This window comes from Balaenoptera borealis (assembly GCF_965194805.1).
Source record: "Balaenoptera borealis genome assembly, chromosome: 9".
NCBI lineage: Eukaryota > Metazoa > Chordata > Mammalia > Artiodactyla > Balaenopteridae > Balaenoptera > Balaenoptera borealis.
In genome coordinates this window covers 48410750-48437735 of record NC_138873.1, presented here as the reverse complement: position 1 = coordinate 48437735, position 26986 = coordinate 48410750, and the positions used below count along the sequence as shown (strand labels likewise).

Genomic DNA, 26986 nt, shown 5'->3' with positions numbered 1-26986 from the left:
CTCAATTATTGAGGAACCACATTAAGGGCCAATGAGATGGAGTCAACACAACAAGCCCTGTGGAGGAGCCCATTTAGACTGTGACGAGGTGGCATGCTCTCCTCTTCGGGGGGATGAGGGAAAAAGTGGATTCTGAATTCCAATACATCTCACGGGAACGCTTTCCCCGGGCCCCTTACTGCGCGTCGGCAGGAGGCCTTACTCTTCCTCACGTTGTTACTGAACGACAGTGAAGAGTGAACGGCGTCAGCATCACAGTGCCTCTTCACCTGTGCCAAGAGCGCAGTGCCGGTTTCAGCGCAGGAACGCTTGTTCCCGTTTGCTGTGTGCCCGTGAGCTTCCTCCCCTTCTGCAGCTCCTGGGACCACACCGCTGACCTTGCCCTTGAGCTGACAGCTTTGTGGCCAAACTGCCAGGCAGCATCCTGAGGTGTGCCAGCCCCCTGGAACAAACGGAAATCCTTACTGAGCTCAGGATTTCCCAGCGTTTCCTGAAAGGTCCGTGTTCTGTGGGACACTCAAAGGTGTAACATGGAAAAAGAATTCCGTGATCAAATAAGCTGTGAAACTTGGGTAGAAAAATGTGTTAAACAATGGTGGTTCCTCAAAAAAGTATAAATGAAATTCCCATGTGATCTAGCAATTCCACTTCTGGGTATATATCCCAGAACACTTTGAAAGCAGGGTCTCAAAGGGATGTTTGTACACCCACAGTCAAAGCAGCACTATTCACAACAACCAGAAGTTAGAAGCGAGTGTCAACTTTGGTTGTGTAGATAAACAAAATGTGGTATATACATACAATATATGTATGTATGTATTATTATTATGTAATATTACATAATATTATGTATTATTATATAATATTATTCTGCCTTAAAAAAGGAAATTCTGACATGTAGTACAACATGGATGAGCCTTGAGGACATTATACTAAGTGAAATCAGCCAGACACTAAAAGACAAATACTATATGATTTAGAAGGGTGGCTGCTGCCAGCGGCGGGGGGAGGGGAGAACGGGGAATGGTTGTTTAATGGGTACAGAGTTTCCATTTCACGAGATGAGAAGAGTTGCGGAGACTGATTGAGCAACAATGTAAGTATACTTAACACTGCTGAACTTACACACTTAAAAATGATTCAGAAGGTAGATTTTCTGTCACGTGTATTTCACCACGATTACAATATATTCAACAGTCTTTGCAGAGGAGCCTTTCAATGCTAAAGTGCTCTGGGAATCCCCAGGAGGGGACCCAGCAGGCAGTTTGTCCCGGCTTATCTGGCCACAGCTCCCACCTACCTTTTTTTTTTTTTTTTAACAGAGCATCCTGTGGGACCACAGTGCTTCAGAACACACTTTACAAAAACACTGAAAAACTGCTGTAAAATAGGAAATCCTATTTTTCATATTTACATAAAGGAAGGCAAGAATCCTGAAGCCAGATTTTCAAAACAGTTTTAACACACTACATCCTGCTAGAGGAGAACCAGATCCTATCCTCAACTGTGCCACTGATTAGCCACGTGGTCTCGAATAATCTCTACTCTTTCTCCTCTGACGTAAGCTCAACCTATCTCACCGATTTCTGGTGAAATCTAAGGAGAAAACATAAGTGAAAGATCCTGAAAAGTACCAAGTGCTATTCGAACAGTAAGATAATTACTAAGTTCTTAGGCTTATTGAGGTGCAGCAGACAACATCAGGCAGCATTAAGAGCTCAGAATATTTATTAGGCAACAAACAGGCACTAATAATGGAGATGAAAGAGATGGGGAAAAGAAGAACCACAGGCTGAGAAGTCCTTGTAGTGCAGCAAAAAGGGAGACCGGGAGCCAGAAAACATAGGTTCCAAAGCTGATTTCACTGCTGTCTGACCTTGGACCAGTCATTTAACCTCCCTGACTCTCAGTTTGCTCCGCTGTCAAATGAGGTAGTAGGAGGTCACCTCATAGGTCACCCCCAGCTATATGAGTCTATGAAATACTGAAACAGACGTGCCAGGTAACTGCATGGCTCCTCTGCCAGACACCCGGTGCCTCGCTCCGTGCTAGGACGCAGGGATGGGCCGATCGCTGCCTCTGCGCCCCCTGACAAGCAAAGAGGGAGCCACCAGCCTCCACAGCAGCATCAGAAGATGAGGCCATGCATACGGGGGTGTCAGGGACTCCTTACCTTGCGAATTATTATTAATAATAATTTGTATTATTCTCCTGGACCCTTGCATACACACTTTCAAAAAAAGTGTTTCCAAAGTGTCTTTATTGAACTACTGACTCAACTGAGCCAGGTAAATGGGGGCGGGGGGTGGTGGTGGTGGTGCTGAATGAACAGAAGTACAGACTTCCACAGAAATACCCAGTCCTGGGGACCCATCTTCCTGCAGGTTCAGTGACTATGAACAGAAAATGCGAGACGCCCAACCATCGCTTGTCAGCAGGTGGACAACCTGTCCTAGCTGCTCTCTTGGAGGGACACAGCGTCCCTGGTGCAGGAAGATAGGACAGCAGTGGCTGGAAAGGAACGCGCAAGGGACCTGGGCAAAGAAGGAGTCCCTGGGGGCAGTGGGAGCAGGACAGTGTCCCCCAGAGTGAAGGAGCTGGCGGGTTTGAACTTGCTGTGTGTGGTGACAGAGAATCCCCAGAGGTGGCCGAGTAGGTAGGGCTCAAGGGAAAGTGTGCCTGGGTGAGGCTGACCACATACACCAAAACTCCGAGTCCCAAAGGAGTGGCAGGGTGGTGCTGGGAGAGGGAGTGCAGGGGAGAGAGGTTGGGACAGTTTTAAGGACGGCTGTGGAACGCTGGCGCTAAGGTGGTGCTGAAAAACAACAGAGGGGATGACAGTGGTCGCTCTGTGGAAAGAACACGTGATAAAAAGCTATCAACGTGTTGGACACACGGAGGAAGAGAGGAGGCTTGTTCTTAGCTTCTGGGGAGATGGGGCAAAGGAAGAAGGTGATGACTATCTGTAATGACTGAGGAAATAAGGAGAAGTGTGAGAAATCGGTAGCGGTGGAAAAGGGACCTCTGTTCCTGTCACATTTAAACTGAGTTGGTAAATGAAGATACTGAGTAAAAATGTCCTATGGAGAAAAGGTGTAAATAAAAATAGCTTTGTAGACATATAGACACAGGAGAGACTAGGCATGGCGGGGGGGGGGGGGGGTGGAGCGGGGTGTGTGTGTGCACATCCGAAGGGGCTATTTGTACAATTGGCATTTTGATTAAGGATTCATATCTTTGGATCCATGACTAGGCATTCAGGGGGTCCAGAGACCTACTCCTGAGTAGCATACTATACCTGTGATTGCATGTATATGTTTTTCTGGATGGAGAATTCCTAGCTTTCATCTGGTGCTCAAAAAGACCCCTAAACAGTGGTTTAGTTGGTATTAAGATCCTCGATGTTTGATGGAAAACTTCTCTCCTATCTGCTTGACAAATCTGCCATATCAGAGCACATCAAGAAAAAGGTGCTAAAATTGTATTTATTACCAAATGTAAGAACGAAGGAATATTCTCCTATCATCTTGTCAAAATTAGGTACATTATAACACTCCAAAGACTACTGACATTGGCAAACATATTTAACTCAAATCTTTTAAATTAAAAATGTTAAAAGCATATTTAGAGCCTTGCAAGTACAGGTTTCTTGCAAAAAGTTTACTATGTACGGTACTTTAATATAAGGGTATCTGGATTTGTTAATATTCACAGTTAGATTCAAAGACCTGCCAAAAACACTCATTGGAGCTACTTTTAACAGTCATGACATTTTTTTTTCCGAAAGGATGTTATCAAGTAGACTGTGCAGTAATGACTATAAATACATGACATGCCTGAGTTACTATAAATAAACATTGCACATTCTCCCAACCCATTTAATTACCGTTCACCTAAAGCAGTGCAATTAAGAAACCGTGTTAAATTCTGAAAATGGGAAAAGCCCTCCTGTCTCTCTTAGGTAGTTTTACAATCCTAACAATAGACTTAATAATGAAGCCTTTTAAAAGAAGGACAATTACATTAAAATGACCAGGGTGTGTAAAAATTCATTACATAGATCCTCCTGCTGTCTGATGGATTAAATGCCTCATCACACCCTGGAGAGAAGTAGGAACAAGGGATAAAGAAAAATCACAACTTTCTGAGTGAACATCTTATGCCTGAGAATTAATCTGGTCCCGAAAATCGCTCAGGACTTCACCCTACACACCAAGTGCAAAGAAGATATGCCTGATATCAGATAAATGATGGCATGGCCCTAGGAGCACTGCTGGTTTGCTGAATACAAACTGACATTACAATCCATGTCGTGATGATGTTAAACAACAATGATACAAGTTTATGTAGCTTCTCCCTTGAGAAATGATAAGGGCTGAAAAACAAAGTCCACTCCCTTGGGACTGTCTGGGACTGTTAGCACCCATTACCCTCAAGATCCCTCCCCCCGCCAAAGACAGCACCAACTGACTGATTTTTGTTAAATGTATTCCTAAGTGTTTCATGTTTTTCTGCTCTTATTATACACAGAATTGTTTCTTTAGCTTCATTTTCTACCTATTAGCTATAGAAATAGAATTGATTTTTGTATATTGACCTTGTATCCTGTGACTTTACTAAGTTCAATTATTAGTTCTTTCTAGTAGCAGTTGTATATATTCCTTAGAATTTGTCTATATAAACTGCCATATTGCCTACAAATAAAGACAACTTTACTTCTTCCCATCCAACCTCTATGCCTTTTATTTCTTGTCCTTACTCTCTTCTCTTTCTTAAAGAGCTACAACCGCCTGTAGGAAGTTCCTGCTGAGGCACTCTGGTTTGCTTTATGCCATTTTGGGCCCTTGTAGGGCCATGGAGATTGGGCAACGGAGAACTGTGGCCTTGGGCAGAAAGATCCTGATCCTACCAAGCCATCTGCAGAAGACAAGGGGGCCTGATTCAGAGCCTCAAACTTTAAGGGACAAGAATTTACAGTTGATTTTCTCTGGTTTAATTACTTGTATCTCTCAATATGTTGATACGTTAAAAAAAAAAAGAAATACTCTAATGAATTACTGAATCTTTGGGATTTTGAGCTACTTGGGCCCTTGGAGATTAAACCTCTCATTTTACAACAAAAGTGAGGCTCAGCCTGTCCAGTGACTTGCTCAAGAGCAGCGAGAGGCAGAGGGCAGGTCTGCTGTTCTGGACAGGACATGAACTGAGAGTTCAGAGACCTGGATTCTAGTCTTGAGTAGGTCAGGAATGTACTCTGCCCTGACAGACTGTAAGTCTAAGAGTCTAGGGGAGAGCTCAGATACTCTGAGTCTTGGTCCAAGTAGATGGGATGACTTGGGACCATGTGAATATGGGCATCTTTTTTTGAACCCTGGGCAAGATTACATTTTCCACTGCCTAGCCAATCTGCAGCTGGCTATTACTATTAAGAAATGGATTTTCCTCTCCCTGCCCCCAGTAAACTTACTCTGAAATAAGTTAGAAACTACAATCTCATAGAGCGTCTCGGGCCCCTGTTTACATCAACTACTGAACATGATCATCTCATATAATCACAAAGTCTAAAAAGCTCCGTTTAACGTCTTAGAGCTCACACACAGCCCCCAGGGATCCTGGCTGAATTCTTCTCATACATATTTTTTGTACCTGTCTCTTAGAAGAACTTGGCAGGGCTAAGAAAATCACCAGCCTGTTTAGCAAGCATATAACGTGTTTCCTCCTCACCAGCAGAGGGACATTAACAAGGATGTCCTCAAATTAGCAAACATATTTCTGTCAATCAAATACATGTATGTATTTGAACAGCTGAAATTCTAGGACTTTAGAAGGTCCAGTTCTTCAAATTTCCCCTCTTGTCACAAAAAGCATTCTTACTCATCAATCACTTCTCTAAAATAACCATCAGTTGTCACTGCTAAAAAAGAAGTTCCAAGAGGTCAAAAGTATTTACTGAGATCAGAGTGAGGCCCCAACTAGACAAAATAGAAACCAGACAATAAAAGAGCATCAATCATAGCTGTTGGGTGTGTGTAGGCAAAGCTTGTTTCACCAAAAAAGGGGAAGCTGGGAGGAACCTTTTTACTAGCTACTTGCACAGAGGGTCTTAGGAATATCACCCCATTTGACTGATAACCCTACGGAGGTAAACAACATCTCTAGCTCCCGAGGAACCCAGTTAAGTAGATTGACCAAGGTCAAACAGCTGGTTAACGGTACAGTGGCAATTTGAATCCAGATTGATCTCTCTTTCCATCCTTTTGATTAATTTTATTATAAAAGTAATATAACCACACTGAGAAGAAAATCCCTATAATCTCATTACCCAAATACAACAACTAGCATTTTGGTATAATTTTTGTAGGCTTTTCCCACCCATACATTTTGCTTTCAAAATTAGGATTATATTCCACAGACAATTTGGTATTCTGCTTTTTTTCTACTTAACAAACTAAACATTTGTCCAACTTATTTAACAATTTTTATAATCATTTTAACTAATATATAATGTTCCACTGAGTAGACGTGTTATAGTTTATATAAATGAGACCTCAATTGTGGAAAACTGAGGTTCTTTTACATTTTTTTGGCAAAGCACAAGTGTTACTTTCAGCATACCACGCTGCTTTCCCAAATGTGTAATGTCACCATCAAAAGATAATACCAATCAACAGATGATGAAAAACTATGATTAAAATATTCTGAAAATGCCACCATACTGAGCTCTTTGGCCTGGAATCAAATAAGTTGGATGAATGCTATTAATGAAGGGTGGGTGACCCAAAAATAACAAGTTAAAAAAAGCTGCCCTTCTGAGACTCCAGAGAACACGTGCTCTTAATGGTTTAATGCTCTACTTTCAGTTTCACAGGAATGCCAACAAAAGACATTATCCTCACTCAAATCTAGATTTGGAAGAATGGAAATTCTTTGAAAAGAGAACAGATTCTATCAGCTTTACTTATAACAATGGTCAGGATTTACAAATAAGGCCAAAATACTCACCTAGGAACGGGTCATATTTCACAGTTAATTCGCTATTCAAAATGCCACAGACCCATATTTCTCAGGTCAAGTGAATGAGCCACCAGAGAGCAGCTCTGAGTTCTCATCTGAGGTCAAAGAAATAGCACTGTCAAACCCTGTGTCACTTTACTGAACTTAGAAAATACAAAGCATGGCTGTCAGAAAAATCTCCTGTGTTTGGAGGAAGTAATCTCCAAAACATTTGTGTGCCTCTGTGTGGATATGTTTTGAAAGCTTTACTAGAATCCATTCCACCCTCAGTTTGATGTGGAAACAGACACTTAAATGCCTGGCAGCGTCTATTTGCTCCCCAGACAGAGAACTAAAGGTTCTTGCTGGTCGGGGAAAACTGAGTGAAAATGGAGAGGACTGGGTTTTTCATTCCTACTGAGATGGAACCTGTTCCCTAGTGACAATGTGACTACAGTCCATGCAAGATAACCTTTCACCCTTCCCACAACGGTTGTTTAGAACATAAACATCCCCTTCATATCTCCAGCTGTCTCTACCCCACACTTTGATGGGGAGCTGTACTTCATCAAACCCTAATGACATCCTTTACCTCGCCAAAATGTAGCTAATCCGGCATTTCATCTTCCCTTCAGACTTCCCCTTCTCTTAAAAGTTAATCTGTATACTCATGGGAATGTCCAATGGAAAGTCCAAGTATAACTACTTTGGAAAACAATTTGGTATTACCCAGTAAAGCTGAAGATGCACGTACTCTAAGACCCAGAAATTCTTCTCTTAGGTACGTATTCTAGAGAAACTGTTCGCAAGAGGACACACATAAAAGAATGTTCATAGCAGGACTGTGTAAAATAGGACAAAATTGGAAATGACCCACATGTCCATCAGGAGGAGACTGGATAAATAAATTGTGGTGTATTCATACAATGCAAGACCACACAGAGGTGAAGAGAAATGAATTTCATGCATGTCACTTCATGCATCAGTAGGGATGAATCTTAAAAAATAAATACCGACTGAAAAAAGCAAATGGTACAAGAATACCATTTATACATAGCCCCGAGGCAAACAAAACTTAATAATAGATTGCTTAGGGAAACACACTTACACAGAAAAGCCAGGAAATGACAAACACAAAAATTCAAAACAGTGTTTCCTTTGAAGGGGAGCGGTATGGCCAAGGAGGAACACACAGGGGCCTCCAAAGCACTGGTGATCCTCTAGTTCTTAAGCTGCAAGATGGGTACAGGGGTGGTTGTATTTCTCTCTCTCCACCTCCCTCTCCATGCAGGTATATATGTATGAATCTGACACTCATACACACTCCTTTGAATGCATATATATTCATCACCACCATAATTTTTCATGTGGCCCTGCACCTGGACCCACCTCCCTGGCGCTCTGACCCTCCGCGGAGCCCTCAGTGTGGACCTTGGTCTTAGACTGAGTGCTTGCTCCGACTGACTCCCTGCTCCACTCAAAATGACAGCCACTGAAGACCCAACATGACGGTCTGCGCTCCCCACACGGACTCACCTGGAGCACTTATCCAGGCCACCGTGGATGGGAAGGTAAACTCTGCGGTGACTTCTCCCTCAGAACGTGGTGCCAACCGTGTTGCAAGGGGACCTGAAATGCCACTCAGAGTGCACCGGCCTTTTGCTAAGTCATGGCAAGGAGCTGTAGGCGGCAGTGCTGGCCCGGATCTCCCACGCCCGACCCAACCACAGGGTCTCCTGCTGCTCCCGAGAAGCTTGACAAGTTTACTCCATCACATGACTGCTGCCCAGCCTGACTTCCCCAAACTACTCTTTCCTCATTTCTGTAAAATGATCTCAAGTCACCCATCTCTCAGACACCCAGGCTTCCAACCCTGGCATAATTCTTCACCCTTTTTTCTCCTCTTTTACCAGTAAAGTCTGAGATTACTTTTTGCTCTAACCTTAGTTAGACTCTCCCAGGAGTCCTGATCTTGGTACCACGGCCTTAATTTAGACAAAATAAAGAGTTCTTATTGGATTTATTCTATTTCAGGAATGTTTATTCTAAAAGCTTCTATTTCCTACTCAAAAATGAAAACTGATAAAGAAATTCTTTCAAAAGCAATTAGATTTGGCAAATAGTTTTTTAACCTCAGTTTGTCTCCCCTATTTGGTAGACTTCTTGTGGAAAAAATACATAAATTGTAGCCACTGTCCTGGAGATCTGAATCTAGTTAATTTGATTTTCTTCAAAAATGTTTTATACCATCTGCATCATAACATGGAAACAGAACAGCACAGCCCCATTTTAACTTTAATGGGCCTATTTTCATTTGATCACAGAAGCCATAATAAAGAATGAATATTAACAAAATGACGAGAAAAGTAAGGAAAGGTTTATGCAAAGAGGTGGTAAGATACTGTGAAGCAACTTTACACTCAGCCCTGTAAGGAGCGTGATGCAAGATCAAAGCAAGGGGGCCGGGCTAGGTGGATGGCTTTAACAGAGAACTCAGACAGCGTTCAGCCATAAGCAGAGAAACTGAAAGACATGTCTGAAACACCAGGCCAGGGAAGGTAATTCCAAAGTCAGAGGTGACAAGAACCTGAGTCAGGAACATGGTCATGGGAGAACAAAGAAAAAAAGGAGGGCCCTTGGAGAAAGGCATCCAAGTTGGTCAATTCCTTCAATTTGAGTGAAGAAAGCACTCAATGATCATGGGGCCAGGGGATATGGTGATATAAGAGAAAATGCAAAAATCTGTCATTCACCATCTCAAATTTGAGCCGAAATACAGCAATGGATGTTCATGGGTAAAGCATCAGTGAAATGATAGCTGCTTAGAATTCACATGCAAACAGGCCTATGGCATGTGCTGATTTGGGCTCTACCCCACCACCCCCTGAAAGAAAATAAAAAACAATTTCTATATTTCCAACAAAAAGGAAGCACTTTTAATTGCACTTCTTGGTATTTACCCAAAGGAGATGAAACTTAACGTCCACACAAAAACCTGTACACAGATGTTCATAGTAGCTTTTTCATAACTGTCAAAACTTGGAAGCAACCAAGATGTTCTTCAGGAGGTGAATGAATAAATAAACTGTAGTACATCCAGACAATGAAATATGAATCAGCTCTAAGAAGAAATGAACTATCAAGCCACTAAAAGATATGTAGACAATTTAAATGCATATCACTAACTGAAAGAAGCCAATCTGAGAAAGCTGCATACTGTGTGATTCCAACTATATGACATTCTGGAAAAGGCAAAACTATAAAGACAGTAAGAAGATCACTGGCTGCTAGAGGTTAGGGATGAGAGAAGGATGAATAGGAAGAGCACAGAGTATCTTTAGGGCAGTGAAAATATTCTGTACCATACTATAATGGTGGATATATGTCATACACTTGTCCAAACCCATAGAATGTACAATACCAGGAGTGAATCCTAATGTAAACTGTGGACTCTGGGTGATAAAGATGTGTCAGTGTAGGTTCATCATCTGTAACAAATATTCCATCTAGTAGGGGATGGTAATAACTGGGGAGGCGATGCATGTATGGGGGCAGAGAGTGTATGAGAACTCTCTGTACCTTCCCCTCAATTTTTCTGTGGACCTCAAACTGCTCTAAAAAATAAAGTCTATTTGAAAAAAAAAAACCCAAAACTTGAAAACAGAAAACAAACAAGTGCTTTTCCTGCCTTGACACATCTTCCTCTGTAGGGTCTGAAATGATTGTTTCTGAAGCTTCTTACTTTTTCCTTCAAAAACATTACAGTTGAGCCTTGAACAGCACAGAGAGGGGAAGTTAGGGGCACCGACCCTCTGTGCGGTCAAAAATCTTCGTATAACTTTATGGTCGGCCCTCCTCCGCATCCGTGGATTCAACTGACTGCAGATTGTGCAGTACCGTAATATTTATTGAAAAAACTCTGCATATAAGTGGATCATTGCATTTCAAACCCGTGTTATTCAAGGGCCAACTGCATCTAGTGTCTTCTTGTTGTTGTTGTATTTACGATCTAGAAAACAATGAAGCCTGATTATATTTTTCTCTGGGCCACTGTAAAAATGGAATAAAGAAAAGTTATTTGATTGGTTAGTAGCCAATATTTATTAATACCAAATATGAGAAAATACAGTAAATATTACGGCAGCTGCCAAAAGTTTTTAGTTCTACCAGTTCACGGGCCATATACAAAAAAAGCACTCCTGACATTATATGCCAGTGAAGACTCCCCCATACCTAAAACTTCACTAAGGATCCCTGTAACAGCTTCTAAACTCCATGAATAGGTTTTATAAGTTACTTCATTTTCACTACCTAAGGGCTGTTCAAGGGCTGCCCCCATTATCAAATTCACTTTTTTTTTGCAATAAGTTTCCCCTTGATGCATGGGTCAAGCTCTCTGGTAAAGGAAAAAAAAGTTTCCCTCCATCTGATAACAGTATAATAGGCAAAGTGGCAGTTACTTTGTTTTATAAACTACTGCTTCCACCATCCCGAGTCTAGAAGGACCAGCTTTCAGAATATTCTTCTAAAGATGGACAAAATCTTCCCCCCCCGCCCCACACACACAAGTTATATTTGTTTGTTTTAAATTACTGTAGCATTAAATCTTGATGGAGGGCACAAGATCAAATCATGTTGTGGAAAGGAACCTTCCCCTGGCCCATTCTCCTACCTGGTCTATGAGTCTACCCACAGCATACCCGGGAGTGAGCCGACCCTTGGCCAGTATCGCCCAAAGAAAGGCAGACAACAAACAGAAGGCGCAAATTATGACAACACCCTCCCTTCACCAGCATCTCTGCATCTGACTCCCACTGGGACCCTCTCGCATCTGCGTCGATTTCACAGCCCCCCCGTCCCTCCCCCTCAGACACTCGCCGCAGTTGCAAATGGACACGTGATGCTGAGCTGCTCCCCCAGTCACCACCACGCAGCTCTTGAGAGGCACGGTCAGGACTTACTGTCAAGCCCCTGGGCCCACACCCTCTTTCCGCTGCCTGTGCTTTGCCCTGGAAGCATCTCACTTTCTCATGGCAGCCTTATGGGAAGGACTATGCAAACGGATGCACTGTTTCATACCTTCTTCTCTTAACAGAAACGGTCCACTTCCTTTCCTTCACTTTACGCCCTGCCTGTATTCAGTAGCGGCACATTTCACAGCTTCGTGAACACCCCCATGGCTTCCGAGAAGCCGCCGTGTTCACCTGCTGCTCAGTGGCGGATGCTCTCCTCAGACCACGTGTAACCCCGCAAAGGAGGATCACTCTTCAGTGGAAGTGAACCCTTGAAACAAAGATCAGGGCTCCACATCTGAGTACGGGGTTCTAGCCCCTCCTTCAGAATCACCCACGAGCCGATGCCCCGCGGGTGCTACAGGAAGTGGGGCTCAGGACTGAAACCCAGCGACATCGGTGAGAGCAAACGGGTACCTCTGCCCTCAAAGCAGTGAATAACCAAGTACTCTACCAACTCTCCTCCCCGTGGCACTGCCTGTATCTCAGGGCACTTTCACAGGACTGTCAGAGTGATAAATTATAGACACAGAGCACCCTGATGCCAGCAAAGCTCCGGAGAGTCACTCAAAACATAGCTGAGCAAGGTGGGAAACCCTGGGCCAAGCGACAGTTGGGTTTGGTGGACACAGAGTTGACTGGATGGCCTTCCCGAGGGCACAAACATCACAGGGCGCAACACTGACTTGGAGGGAGGACCTTGTACAGCACTTGGGAGGTTCATCATCTTTGGTTAAGATGTTTTCATCAAGATGTGCTTATGGGGCTTCCCTGGTGGCGCTGTGGTTGAGAATCTGCCTGCTAATGCAGGGGACGCGGGTTCGAGCCCTGGTCTGGGAGGATCCCACATGCCGCGGAGCAGCTGGGCCCGTGAGCCACAACTACTGAGCCTGAGCGTCTGGAGCCTGTGCCCCGCAACGGGAGGGACTGCGATAGCGAAAGGCCCGCGCACCGCGATGAAGAGCGGTCCCCGCACCGCGATGAAGAGTGGTCCCCGCTTGCAGCAACTAGAGAAAGCCCTCGCACGAACCGAAGACCCAACACAGCCAAAAATAAATAAATAAATAAATAAATAAAGTAGCTATAAAGTCAGGAAAAAAAAAAAAAAGATGTGCTTATGGAGATCACAAATAATTCTCAGCTGAAAGGGGGTAGTTAATTAATTGGAAGAAAGAACATACACCTAAAACTAACACAACATTGTAAATCAACTATGCTCCAATAAAAATTTTTTAAAAAGTAAAGGAGCCAAGACATGAAAAAAAAGAAAAAGAAAGAAAGAAAGAACAGAGATTTTAAAGGATTTCAACAGGCTGAAATGGCCACTAGAACTGACCAAAACAACAACAAAATCCTCCCAAGTTAAAAAATAAAATCCTGCTTTTGACTGTTAAAAGAAATCTATTGCATAAATGTAGGATGATGTCGGTACCTCCCCCATACCCTCCAATGTACTCAGCTGGGACAACTCACCCTATTCATAAGCTCTGCTAGTGACCCTGACCCCAGGCTCTGGGTGGGAGAGGCTCCAGGCCACTGACATTCCGACTCCCATCAATGTTATGACTCTGACTTCAGACCTGGGGCTGCCTTTTACTCTTTGGGCTCAGTCTCCTGTCCTGGGCCCCACCCCTTTTCAGCAGTTGATCCTGTAATTCATTCTTGTGGACCCAGCTCTTCTACAGCGTCCTGGCTGCGGTCTTGTCCCCATACACTAGCACTCCTCTCATCTGGCCCCTCGACCCGCTCAGCCAGACGATTCTGCTGCCAAACATCTGCCCATCTAGACTGCCACCTCTGGAAGGACTCCCCCGAGGCTATGCCTTCCCAACTGTCCTAACTGCCTCCTGTCACAGCCTGCTTACCATATGTCCCCATAAGCGTGCCCCAGGCCACGGATCTGTCTGTTCTCTGGATTCCCGTCTGGATTACATTCTGGATCTCCAGCTGATCCCACCCTGCTCCTGACGGAAGCCCAGATCTTTTACATGGCAGGGGCAAAGGGGATGGGTTTAAAGCAATTCATATTTTAAGGTCTTAAGGATTTTTATTGAATGCAAGCTCAATGCAAGCGGAAGGTGCCACAGAGAGGCTGAATGAGAGACGTGATCCTGGTCTGTACTGGTACCTCATTTAATGATGCAGAAAACACGTGCATCTCACAGGCCTAATAGTCTTAGGTGTAGAGTCCTTACTCTACACTGGCCGAGCCATCTCTGAAGTATTGTCCATGTCTGAGTGCCATGCTCTTAAAGAGACAGTGACAGAAAGGGAATGCATCCCGGAGAAAGTGACCAGAATAACAGAATTCCTGACATGAGGTAATGTAAGAATATTTGTAAGAACCAGGGCTATTGGCCTAGGAAAGGAGGATTTGCAGGGATGGCGTTTTCAGGTGAAGAGCTCTCACATGAAGAAAGACCTAAAGGCTTATATTACGAGAGACAGCTTGGAGATCTGCAGGAACACAGTGGAAGAGGGGCTGAAGTAGTAAATGCTGGTCCCGCTCTACTCCTGACTCGGTGACCCTGCCTCTCTAACCTCAGTTTCCCCCTCAGACTGGAGGATCTGATTTCAAAGGCCCCTCCCTGCTCTCAGAGCCCATAATTCTTCACCCTTACATTAAGCCCAATCTGAAAAGAAGACAGGCCTGGCCTGGCCTGTTTGGAGGCCTGGGAGACAAGGTCAGTTCTTAGGTCTTGCAAGTGGCCCCTTCCAGGAAAATCAAATTCACTCAAGTAACTTGTAAAATAAGTGGAAGCAGGCTTTATGTTTCAGGAAATGAAAAATACAGAAATTCCCCAAGAGAAGGCGTGAGAGGCAGAAAAACGTCTACCTCTCCCTAAAATAGTCACTTCCTAATCCCTGCAATCTGTGAATATTATCTTACATGGCATGCTGTGAGATGATAAAGTTAAGACTGTCCAGAGGAGAGCTGATCCTGGATTAGCCGGTGGGCTCTCAAAGCCATCACAGGTATCCTTACAAGAGGGATGCAGAGGGCGATGGGATAGAGATGCACAGGGAAGAAGGTAACGTGAAGGCAGAGGCAGGGATTGGAGAGATATGGCCACAAGTCAAGGAGCGCCTAGAGTCACCAAAGGCTGGAAGAGAGAGACAAGCAACCGATTCTCCCCCAAAGCCTCTGACGGGGATGCATTTCTGCTGACATCTTAACATTGGACTCTGACTCCAAAACCACAAGAGAATAAATCTCTGTTGTTTTAAGACACCGAGTTTGTGGTCATTTCTTAGGACAGCCACAGCAAACTAATATGGAGGGTTTTCTGCTTAAATAAAATGTTGTTATGGGCCCAAAGTGGGCAGTAATAGCCTCCTTTAAGGGAAAAGCTCGAATTTTTATGTGTCTTTATGGCCTATTCCATACTAGACTCAGAACAAGTGCAGCTCTGCTTTGAAAAGTGTCTGGGGCAGTGACAAAAGCATCTTTTAAGCCATTGTGCATGCATATTTTACCAGCAATCTCTCCTTCACACACAAATTCAGCAGACAACGAATCTAAGCAGGGCAGACAAGCAGAAGACTCCAAGCTCCATCCAGCAGGCCTCGCTGCCGTGGAACAGATTATGCAGCATCTCATGGCAGAGATGGGAGGAGGAAGCCTCTGGAGTAGGACGGAGCTAGCCTTTATTCTCTATTGTTATGTGGGCAGTGTTTCTCCCCACCCTCGCCTGGCAACATCCAGCTCTTGGAGAATGATGAATGCTACTGAGATGAGCAATATAATGACATGATCCCCCAGCCTGGGAACCAGCTGTGGAGAGAGAATGAGGGTCCCGCAGGCCTCCCCAGACTCCCACCACCACCATCTCTGTAAGTCACTCTCACGCTGTCACTGAGGGGACCACCAGGTGGCACCAGGTCAGGTTTCAGGAAACGGTTCCCCCTTTTGAGTTGCTAATGTCTCCTTGCTAAAAACATCATTACTATTTTAAAAGCCACAAATAAAGGAGAAATTCCTTTTAAAATCAGGGAAGAGAAACTGAAAGGTACGTATAAAACTACCAGTTTGATGACAGGAGGCTGATGATGATTCATCTGTCTTCTGCTCAAGAGAACCTCAGTACAAGAGAACCTCCAACGTGGAGTGGAAAGAGACCGAGACCTAGTTTAGATCTTCTGCTTCCTAGATTCAAGTCCTTGGGTAAATCATTTCATTTCTGTTGAGCTTCGTTTTCCTCACATGTAAACTAGGACAACTGAATAAGATGACATGTGGTCTAAACAGTGGTTGGCCCACCTGAGTTCATTAATGTTTGAGGAAAGGATGAATTAACTTGTTCTGCATCCAGGACTAGACAACGTAATATTGTTACCTGTAGCTCTTCCAACTGCCATCAGTATCTGCCTGGGTTTATAATATCTAGGAAGAGGGATCTTTTATTATCTTGGAAATTCAAACTGACAGAGGGCATGTTTTTTCTTCTTGGACAGCAGTGCTTAGTTTTACAATCCAGAGATTTATGTAGAAGTTGGTCAGTTATTGTGGGTGATGCGTAACAACTATTTTTCATCCAGGACTAAAAATGTTTGCTCTTCAATCTAAAACAGAATTCTGTGCAAGTTCCTCGCTCTTAAACACACACACTCCCCCACCCCCAACCAAAAGCCATTCCCTTTTCTAGATCCCTAGTCACCAGGAAAGCAGTCTGTGTGAAGCCTGGCCCTTACTCAGTGAGACAGATGCTGGTCTTTCCCGATGCCCAGTCACCAGTAGAATGGGTCAGTATGTGTGTGAGCTTGGGGCAGGGGGCGTGGAGAATGGAACCTCGTTGGGCATCCTGTGGGCCCTGGAGCTAAACTTGGCATCCCACAGGCCCCTAGGCACGGGTTTCAGAGGGCCTAAGGGACCCACAAGCACCTGCTGCGCCCTCCCCTCCATTCAGGAAGAGGGGCTTCTACAGACAGCAGAGTTCTGCTTATGCTGTCCCTCCTCTTCACTCTCTCTCCTCCTCCTTAGAGCGAGCAGTGAGGTGGTGCACCCAGCACCAACCCCCAACACGCTCCCCCTGGAGACACAGCTGCATGCCTTCCCAGTGACCAGCATTCTCAAGCCTTTGGACACTCCGTATAAGCCCTGCTGATCCTTTGACCCCTGGAAACTGTATTCCCCCCACTAAAGGAAAATATGAATTCTTTTTTCCTCTTCCCAACCAGCTGTTAGGAATCACATACACACGACTTTAAAGCTCAGTGCCTAATGCAGTCTTGAATTTTGAACCCTTCACTGTTTAGAAAGACGTGGGTTTTTTTCATAAGTCTATTAGCCTCACAATAAGAATCTAGGATATTTTTTATCATTTCTCTTGGGACTTAGTAAAACAAAAGAAAGACTGAAAAATGGAGTAACTTCTATGTGCATTCTACATTTACATACAGACTAACACATATCAAGGAATTCACTGAGAGAAAGGAAACAACTCTAAAGCAGGAGGAAATTTTTAATTTACTTTTCTTTCTGAATGACAATTTTACTTGAGGTGGCCTCTGTGTCTATCAAACAGACAGTAGTATCTTGGCCATATTTGTGGCCTGCAGGCAGCTATCTAAGCCCTGTGAACAGCTGGAATAGCAGTACAGGAATTCTTGGTCTCACTGAAACTACAGATATGACAAGGGTCTCTCTCGAGGCAGGCACCAAAATACTTTAATCATGCTAGACAAAGGCCATGTAGGGTACACGAAAATCAAACCTGTCTCCTCAGAACTTTGAGAGTAGTTATGACCAAAGAGGTGTTATTTTAATCAAATTCATTTAAATCATGATTTAAATTACTAAATAAGATGACTCAATTTTATCAGCTTTTTATTTTAAAAAGTACATTTTTGTTTTTCTGGCATAAAAACAAAACTACATATTCTTTAAAATTCAGTTGAGGATGGGTTTCACTTTTAGAAGAAATATACATTTTATAAAAGTATAAAATATACTTTTATAAGAATATACACCTTATATATTTAAATCAGTTATTTATGGAAACCATACTCGAAGTGTATCTCTCAATAATTCTAGAAGATTCTGTGAAAAAAATTGTTTAATGTTTCCTTTGTGTTCTTACTGCTCCTCCCTTGATAATCTTCAGACTTGCTTTGCTTCCCAGATTACTTCATTCTTAAGAATTATCTATTCGTTTGTCTGCTTGAAACTTTGCACTTTTGGGGAGAAAGCCAGGGAATGATTGTCTTATCTCCATATGATGCTATTAACAAGCATGATTTCCACAAATAAAACCCATAGATGGAGAAGAGGAACATGATTTCTGGAGTACACAATAAGGTTGTTTACTTTTCTACCTACCAAGGTGGCTTTCATTGAGTCTCATTACCCCTCAATTTGGTCATGTAGCATTCAACATCTTAAGAGGGCCTACTAGGTGCAGGCTCTAGGCTTAACACATGAAGGATTCAGACCTGACAAAGCTTACATTCCAACAGGAAACAGATATTAGATGGCTATTGTACAAATAACTATACAACAACAATGATAGCTTTGAAGAAGTGCATGGTGGGAGAGCAACCCCATCTAGATTGGGAGTCAAGGAAGACCTCTCTAGAAAGTAATATTGATTTGTTATTACTTACTCATAAAACTTTTTAAAAAAAGGTAAGACAAATATACTGTCTCAAATATTATATCAATTCCAAGGTAAGATGGGGTATGAGAAAGAGAAGGCTCTGGACCAGACAGATACGACTAGAATCCTTGCTATTACTATGGTGCCTTGGGCAACTCATGGTAAGGGACATGGTCTCCTCACATTATTGTCGTAACGGTTAAGTGCGACACATATAAAAAACACTCAGTATGTAGTGGAAGTCCAATAAACTACAGACAATAATTAATAATTACAGAATGTATGCTGATTTATCTTTGAGCTTTGACATGTCAAAGCTAATTTTCCTTTCACAGTTCAACTGAAATGTTCAACTGAAAGAGAAAACCCAAAAATCTACCGGGGAAAAAAACACACTCTGACATCAGTGATTTTTCTTCACTTGGGTTGGCTAACAGGTATCATTTACTTAAACAATGGAAGCGCACCCCATACTAGATTCTTCCTGGCAGATATATATATAAATACAGGCAAAAAGAATAGTTGGTATATCTGTACTCGACAGCCTTGTCCGAGCATTAGAACAAGATTCTGGAATTGGAGCTTTTGAATTAGAGCTTTTAAAATAGTGAACTCCCCTTGGGCGGTTAAGTGTTTTTCAGGTCATTAACTCCTTGTCTGAGAGGGTACAGGCAGAGCCCTTCAGGGAAGCCCAAACTCACGCAGCCCAAGAAGCATTTCCCACCCCCCACTTAGCTTCTTTTATTCTAACTTCCCTCAGTACTTACAAACACCCAACCCACATGACAGGGTCGGTCACATCCATTCCTCTGTTAGACACTCACTGCTGCCAGAGTAGTACCTGGAGGTACAGCTGATCAGGCTCTACCTGAAAGGAGCGCCCAGCCTGCAATGGGCCTTATTAAGTTTTCTTTAGACTGTGGCCAACAGTCACTTTTCTTTTTTGATTCAAGGTTCAAGTCAGAAAACGAAAAAAATATGTTTTGCATTTTTAAGTTAAAAAATGAAGACTTTTACTGGTCCTGGAAAAGAGACCACTTTCCTGATGAGAAAAATGAGGCTCAGAAAGGAGAGCAGACTTGCCTAAGATCTTAGAGCATGTCAACAGCAGAGCTGAAGCAAGCATTTAATCCATTCCACTCGGGGCTCCCCACCCCACTTACCAAGCCCTCTGGTCTGCCCGGTCCTTGGAACACAAACAGACATGCCTCCTCCATGAGCTGGAGCTCCCCACCTAGTGGCTGTGGGATTCACGCTGGGCTGCACGAGGCCAGGCAAGCCCCGCAGCCTGGAACAGCACCAGGCACTTCCTGGGTACCCCCGCCCCCAGGGCATTCTGCTGTTCTGTGCTATACCACCCTGGGGTGGCTCCTGGCGCCCAGAGGCTCCTCCTGCTGGGGGCCTGGCCTGGCCCAAGAGGGCCACAGTACTCACCCCCATAGGGAAGTCTCTGTCGACCCCTGGCTTCCACGGCCAAAACCTAACCCATGGGGGTTCTACAAAGGCTCCCTTCTGCTGGCCCTGACTAGAGCCCTTTTATTTCCCAGTCCCCTTGGTTTGTATGAGCTGAAAAGGCCAGGACTGAGAGGAGATCGCTAGGGGGGCTGCATGGGGTCAAAGGTGAGGGGTTGCTCGTAATTGGTGTCGAGTGATGTTTCAGATAGTATACTTCCTCAACTTAAAACAAAGGTGCACTGTCTGCAGACAGAATGGCTCCAGTTCAGGAGAAGAACCTCTCTCACCATAAATCCAAAATAAGAAGTAACAACCAGGTCATTCTAGCATGATGAGGTGGCAGTCCCTGACTGGCCAGGGAACCAGTGAAAAATTACACCCAAGGCGATGTGACTGGGCAATGGAGGCTGGGGCAGAAAGGGATCCTGTGGGTGGCTGGTGAGACCTGTGTTAAGTCCAGCCTTTCCTGGGAACCCAAGGTGCCTGGGAGACAAGAGAAGCGCAGGCAGAGAAGACTCGCCAGCATTCACAGAAAGAATGAAAACCCTGGTCCCTTCGCACATCCCCTCCCTCCAGCAGCTTCTCTGGATGCCCAACCCTCAGCCTGAGCTTCCAGAGCTCTTCTTGCACGGCTCTATCATATCGCGTAATAATTACCCGTGTATTATCCGTCACATTCATTTTTGTCTCAGCAGAGTCCAGCAAGGTGTCTAACACCCAGCGGGCAGCAACGTTAAGTGAATGAAAGCGTGACCCGTTACACAGTGACTGCAATTCGAAGGTACAACTAGGGCAGCAGTAAGCAGCAGCCATCTGAGAGCGGAGGAAAACCCAACAATGAATGAACTGCAGGGAACCTCCCTTAACCAGAAGCCAGAGGGCTGCCCATCCCTCACCAGCCCCTGAAGGCTCAGCAGCCACGGGACAGCTGTTCTGTTCTATTTCTGGGCTGGGGAGACATATCTTAGAGCTAAAACATATGTTCCCATAATTATCAAAATTGAGTGTTACAAATAAGGGAAGGGGGAAAGTAGCAGGTTCACCTAAGTGAGCTAAGACTTTCTATATCATACACCAGCTCCATCTCCAACTCAACCTCTCTCTTAGAAACCTATGGGCTCAGCGTCACAATTCCAAGTTCAAAGTGGACAAAATCCTGGGTCCCAGTGGAAAACCCTTTCTAATTTACAAGGCACGTGCTCTTAGTACAAAACTTGCCAACTTACTTTTTCCACGTCTAGATCAGCATCCTGCTTCTTCAAAAAACTGTAGAAGAAAAAAAAAAAAATAGACGTCAGAAGAGAACTGAGCACTCTTTGCCTGTAAACCACCCACAAAGCACCACCACAGAATTTTCATTTGCTGCAGACAATCAATTTGCCCACAATTTTTTTTCTTGTTCACACAATTGTTGTGAAGTCACAGTTGCCACAAACACCTGCCTGCAACTGCAAAGACCTGGCCCCGTACCACCAAAGGAAGCCAGCATGAGATCTTAACTTTTCAGAGCCAGGAAAAATAGGGATGGAGGTCTTGAGTGTGAACACACACACACACACACACACACACAACCTTCTTCAGAGTGCCTACCAGTCATCCATAGCTGGGACACATTGAAAATGGGTCTCCAAGGTCTTGTTCAACTTACCTCTTGGCTTAAATCTCCCCTTAGTCCCCAGACCCTATCTGCTCCACTTCCTGTCTGACTGCGGGTGAGCCTCACTGCCAAAACAGCCTTCTTGGGATGGCCCTGTTTTCCCATCAGCTGGGGTTCCCCTCTCCAGGAGGCCTGCCAACCCACCAACCTGCACAACTTGTCCATGGAAATCTAGTCCCAAGATCACCTTAGAACCTTGTGCCAAGCCCCTGGCACAGCTGATGCTGACTCTGATGGCACCCGTGCCCACTTTACATGAATCTTTAAAGTGCCAGGAGCAGGATGGCAGACCTCCAGCTTGCTCATGCACTCTGCCTACAACCTGCCAATATTATGGTACCTCATTTATTATTTGAGATTTTTAGCTGTTCGAACAAAGCTTCAGTTTTAATAAGGTGTCTAAAGGGAACAATAACAATGGCTGAATGGAATTACGTTGACAGCAGTACGTTAGGGCAGAAAGTAAAAGGTTTGAGAAATCTGGAAGAAAAAAAGCAGAAACAATTTTTCCTATCTTAGTAGAGACTCAAACTTGTTTTCACTATGACTCTTAGCATCTTTCTTCCTGGTCAATAGTTTAAAATACTCCCGTCGTAAATTACCATCCCCATCAAAACCACCCCCCCTCCCTACACACAAAAGAGAATTTTTGCGCTGTTTGAAAGACTGAGTAATTAACAGTCACATCTTTGTTTCGTTTAATCAAAGATGACTCAGAATGAAGGGAAGAAAAAATGACCATGGGGAAGAGAATTAAAAACTCATATATTGTCTTCTGCAGAGGGGCATTCAAATCATGAACTCACTGCAGACACGCAAGAGGATCGGCACGGAGGCTGGAGGGAGAGGACGCGCTACGGAGGTCGCCACAGCCCGTGCCTCAGCAACCCACAACCCCCATCTCCTCCTTGCTTCTGAGACATGCTGTCTTGTCCTACCAAACAGGCAATATATGCTTTTTCTTCTGGCTCACCCACTGGGGATCTAGACACTGTTGAGCTGTAAAAAAATAAAAATAAAAAGGGAATTCCCTCTGTCCAGAAATTTCAACTGGCCTCCCTATAACCAGCAAAGAGTAAGTCAGTACTACGAGAACTTTTCACCAAAGGGAACGTCTATACAGTAGAAGTCTGACTTCCATTCTTGAACACTTTGAAAGAGGTTTAGGAAGGCTGTCATTCTGATTTATAAAATGGAATGTTCTAATATGCAAGGTGAAAGATTCCTCCATCTGCCACAGAAAGAGCAGTTGGAGAATCATTACCCTTTTCCAAAGTAGTGAGGAAACTCCGCCTCTCCCATGCACACAGCACAACTGCAGCCACACAGGATCCCCAGTTCAGCAACAGGCTCTGAAAGAATGAGCCTTCACTCCACGGTACCAAAAGGAAAACTGAAAACCTGCTTGTAGCTGCTGGCTCACTACTACACAAGGAATCTTATCCATACGTACATATATGCGGCATCATCCAATTTCTTTTTCAGGCTTACTAAACAGATGGAGCTAATTAACAAAGACAATACATATATGTATCATCCTGCAGCCAGAACCCAGAAGGATGTCACAGCGTTAACTTCAAAGACTCCCAGCAAGCACACACAGCCTGAGATATTTTTAGGCGCCAGCTCCATTGTTTCAAAGAGGATACGGATGGATGAAATAGAATTGCCTGAAAGTAAAATTCACGTGGCAACCCATTTGGAATGAAGAGTGGCATTAGTTTTTAAAACCAGTTCTATCTTTCTTAAATAAAGGCTGTTTAAGATTCTAACACTTAAGGCAAGGTAGACACCTCCCTCCCCATATGTGTGTATGTGTATGTGTGTTTACAAATATAGATATGCATATGTATTTATACAGATATTTTAAATAGTTGACTATTTCGATATAAATGTATTCAATGGTGGGCTTGTGGGCATTAGGGCATGTTCCATGCTTTTATTCTTCCTGCTGAAGCAGTGCTGATGTTTTGTTTGAGAACATGACTGAAGTGACCCAGATTCCCCACTGGAAAAGGCAGATCCAGAAATGCTGCAAATGTGTGATCGACTGCAGGAATGGAAGCCAAAGGACGAGGCCTGGACCCAAAATGGACCACTCCCCACTCTTTCGATCAGCTCAAGTCCTCCCTCATTGGCGGAATACACAAAGATTTTTATTTTTAGAGAAAACTCTAAGAACAACACTGAGAAGCCCTCAACTTTGAGCTCCCTCTTGATAGAGCCATCCCCCTGCCCCCACTGATCTCCCATTCCCACCTACATAACTTGCGACGGCACAGTGCCGGCAGAGGAATAACCAGACCCGGCAAAGGGGCCCTGGCCACATGTTCGGAGAATGGCAAGACGCTTGGCAGTGCACGGGGGTGGCTGAGGACGGTGGAAGGCTGGTGGGAGAAAGGTGGGGCGCTAAGGCAGAGGCCAGGTGGTGAGAGACAGCATACGCCAGCTCAGAAGTCAGGCAGTGAGGGGCACACTTCTGCACCCATCAGTATATCCTCAACCCGCTTCTATCCCAGGAAAGGGCAGAAAAATAGATACAGCCCCCAGCATATTCCTGGCACTGGACTAAGCATCGTCATTCCAGTCTCACCCACTGTGCTGGGTAAGCAGAATCTTCTCCTACTTGGCCTTCAGGGCTCAGGACAGAATCACTTTCCTGCTCCTGTTTCCCTTTGGTCCCACTTCTCTGAAGAACTGGATTTCATCTCCGGTGTGTTCCTACAGCACTTCATGCAGTACCTGTTTCCCTGCCTCTCCTGCTCGAATGCCATCTCATCTGTGGCCAGGATGGCACTGAGTACAGTGCCTGCTGCACCACAGGCACTTGGGCCGCCTCTGAGGATGGAGGGGTGAAGGGGTGAGAGGGGCGGTGGCAGGGTGACTAATGAAGAACTGACCAACAGAAATGAAGGAAATGAAACCGCGCTGAATCAGGCTGACCCACTGCCTCCTGCACGTACGAGCAGAGTGGGTACTGGGGAAGGGGTGTAGAAACCCAGGGTGCACCCACACACCACGCACACATACACACATAACCAGAAGATGACCTGTTCTTTAAATTTAGTCCTGTGTCTTTAGCTACAAATAAAGGACAAAGATCCAATCTGGAGATTCTGCTGTTATTTTTAATATTACCCAGTGTTTCCTTTCTACTTAAAAAAAAAAAGTGACTGGGAAACCGTTCAATACATTAGAATCACTATGATTCAATACATTACAATCATAATCACATCTTGTATAAGGTGGAGATTTAAGGAAGGGCCATGATGAATCCAAGATTTAAATCATGGTTCAGGCTTCTGTTTGATTATTTTAAGAAATGGACGATTGAGAGAGAAATGAGGGATACTTTTCTCCTGCCACCGAGTCTCCTCTATTCCCAGTTCAACCCTTTTTACTACTTGCAAAAGACTTAAAATATTCATTGACCTGCCAAAAAACATCTGCACGTTACTAGACACGTCTCCACATATTCATGTCTGAATGGCTTCTTTCTGCTCCAACGATCACAGATCTATTCAATCAAAACTCAAGTGAGAACTCAGAGCTGTACGTGGTGTAATGTCAGTGGCGACTGAGGATAAAATGGCCATTTGATAGCAGCTTCCATATCAAGCGTGTCAACAGGGACAGTGTTCCTTCGGTTATTCTTAACTTAGGATCCAAGGCACAAAAAAGACCAGGCAGGGCCAGACTCTGCCACAATTCCAAAGAAAGCTGAGACACATACAGAGTGCACACAGAAGCGCCTCAATGTTCTCTGGCGAAGTGGGGGGGGCTGCTGGCCCCCTGCCTGCAGCCCGGGAACAGGCCCACTCTCACAGTGGGCGCCCGGGGCCTCCACAGCTGCACACAGACACGCAGGGCACCACGATCTGCTGTGCGCCCCACAGCTGGGGCAGGCCCCGGGACGGGACCCAGCTCAGACAAGGCCTTCCGTTGTGGAGTATTCCTCATGGCCCTGTTTCCCCAGGAAAAAATGTTTTTTCCTCTGGCCATTCATTCTGGCCCCAGACGAGCTCATTCTCCCGTGTCTTCCTGCACACGTGAACCTTCTAACAAGGTTCGAGATGGCAGCAAAGGTGTGAGATGGCAGCACCTGCCACTCTTCTCCCACCTTACCCACCCCTAGTAAGGGCACAAGGATAAGTGCACGTTCAGAATGGTGAGGGGCACAGGGCAGTGAAGAGCCTGGGAACAAGTCGATGCCACGCCCAAGGGCATCTTCAGCACCCTGACATCAAGGGGACCCCGTAGGAATTCAAAGGAAAGGGGCTAGTCTGGGGGAGGACAGCAAAGGTGGCTGGAGAACACCCTTGAGTCTCCCACATAAGGAAGACATCATGGGCCTTGGCCAATGTCGGATACACTTTGTTCTACTACCTCATTCTTATTTCTTTTATAGAAATATTCATTCACCTCACTGAAAATCTGCAAACTCTGGGACCCCTGTGATGACGGAGCTTTTACCTCTGGCCAGTGTTTCTATGCACATATAAATGTTAACCCTAGTGGAGCGCTGCCATCCTGTCTGTCACAACTGACAGCACACATAACCTTCTGAGAGAAACAAACAGGAAGGGGAGGCGCCTCAAGTATGAACAACGTACCTAGTACAATTAACTGCAGGGTCTATTGCAAGCAGTAAGGCACAAGCGTAGGCTCTACCACCCAATGATCCCTCTCACCACTATGAATTATGCTCCAAAACACAGAATTTTGGTCCACAGCCAGGGAGGAAGCAGTTGGCTTGGAAACCAAGTTCTGTCCTAGCTCTGCTGTTTATTTGCTGTGCGATTGGGCAGAGGGAGAGGGTACAGCAACAGTCACATATTAAACAACCCACAGGGGCCGGGCAGGTAAAAGAAATGAATGGAGCAGGTGAGACGGGGCTGGGGTGAGCTGAAGTGCCCTGCCCCATCCCAAGAGGACAGCTGCAGCGTTGCCTGGGAGGGCTGTTATCATGAGGGAAGGCAGGCTCAGTTTTGCCAGACCTTCCAATTTTTTGGTTTTTTCAAGAGAAGCTGGAAATCTCAGTTTTTATACAAAAGTGCCCAATTTTTAAATGTTGGTTTAAATTTTTAAAATGCACCATGTGGTCCAACAAAACATAAATGAGGGTATCGTACAGCCCATAGACTGGTTTGCTATGTTTATAAGTCATAAGAGCTGCCCCTTGGTTTCTCTTTCTGTTAATAGGAAGTTGACTGCTATCTGCCCACCACTTGGGGTTTATTTAAGAGCACAGAAGAGGTTTTTATTATCATATA

General features: G+C 44.6%; 1 protein-coding gene across 5 annotated transcripts in view; it reads right to left on the bottom strand.

The window, feature by feature from the left end:
* FYN (FYN proto-oncogene, Src family tyrosine kinase) overlaps positions 1-26986 on the bottom strand; it is a 207951-nt gene that overhangs the window by 160750 nt on the left and 20215 nt on the right. For all 5 annotated transcript variants that reach the window (XM_082404802.1, XM_082404803.1, XM_082404800.1 and 2 more), the window contains exon 2: positions 21283-21322. The gene's annotated coding sequence lies outside the window, so the exon portion shown is untranslated. The remainder of the gene's footprint in view (positions 1-21282; positions 21323-26986) is intronic.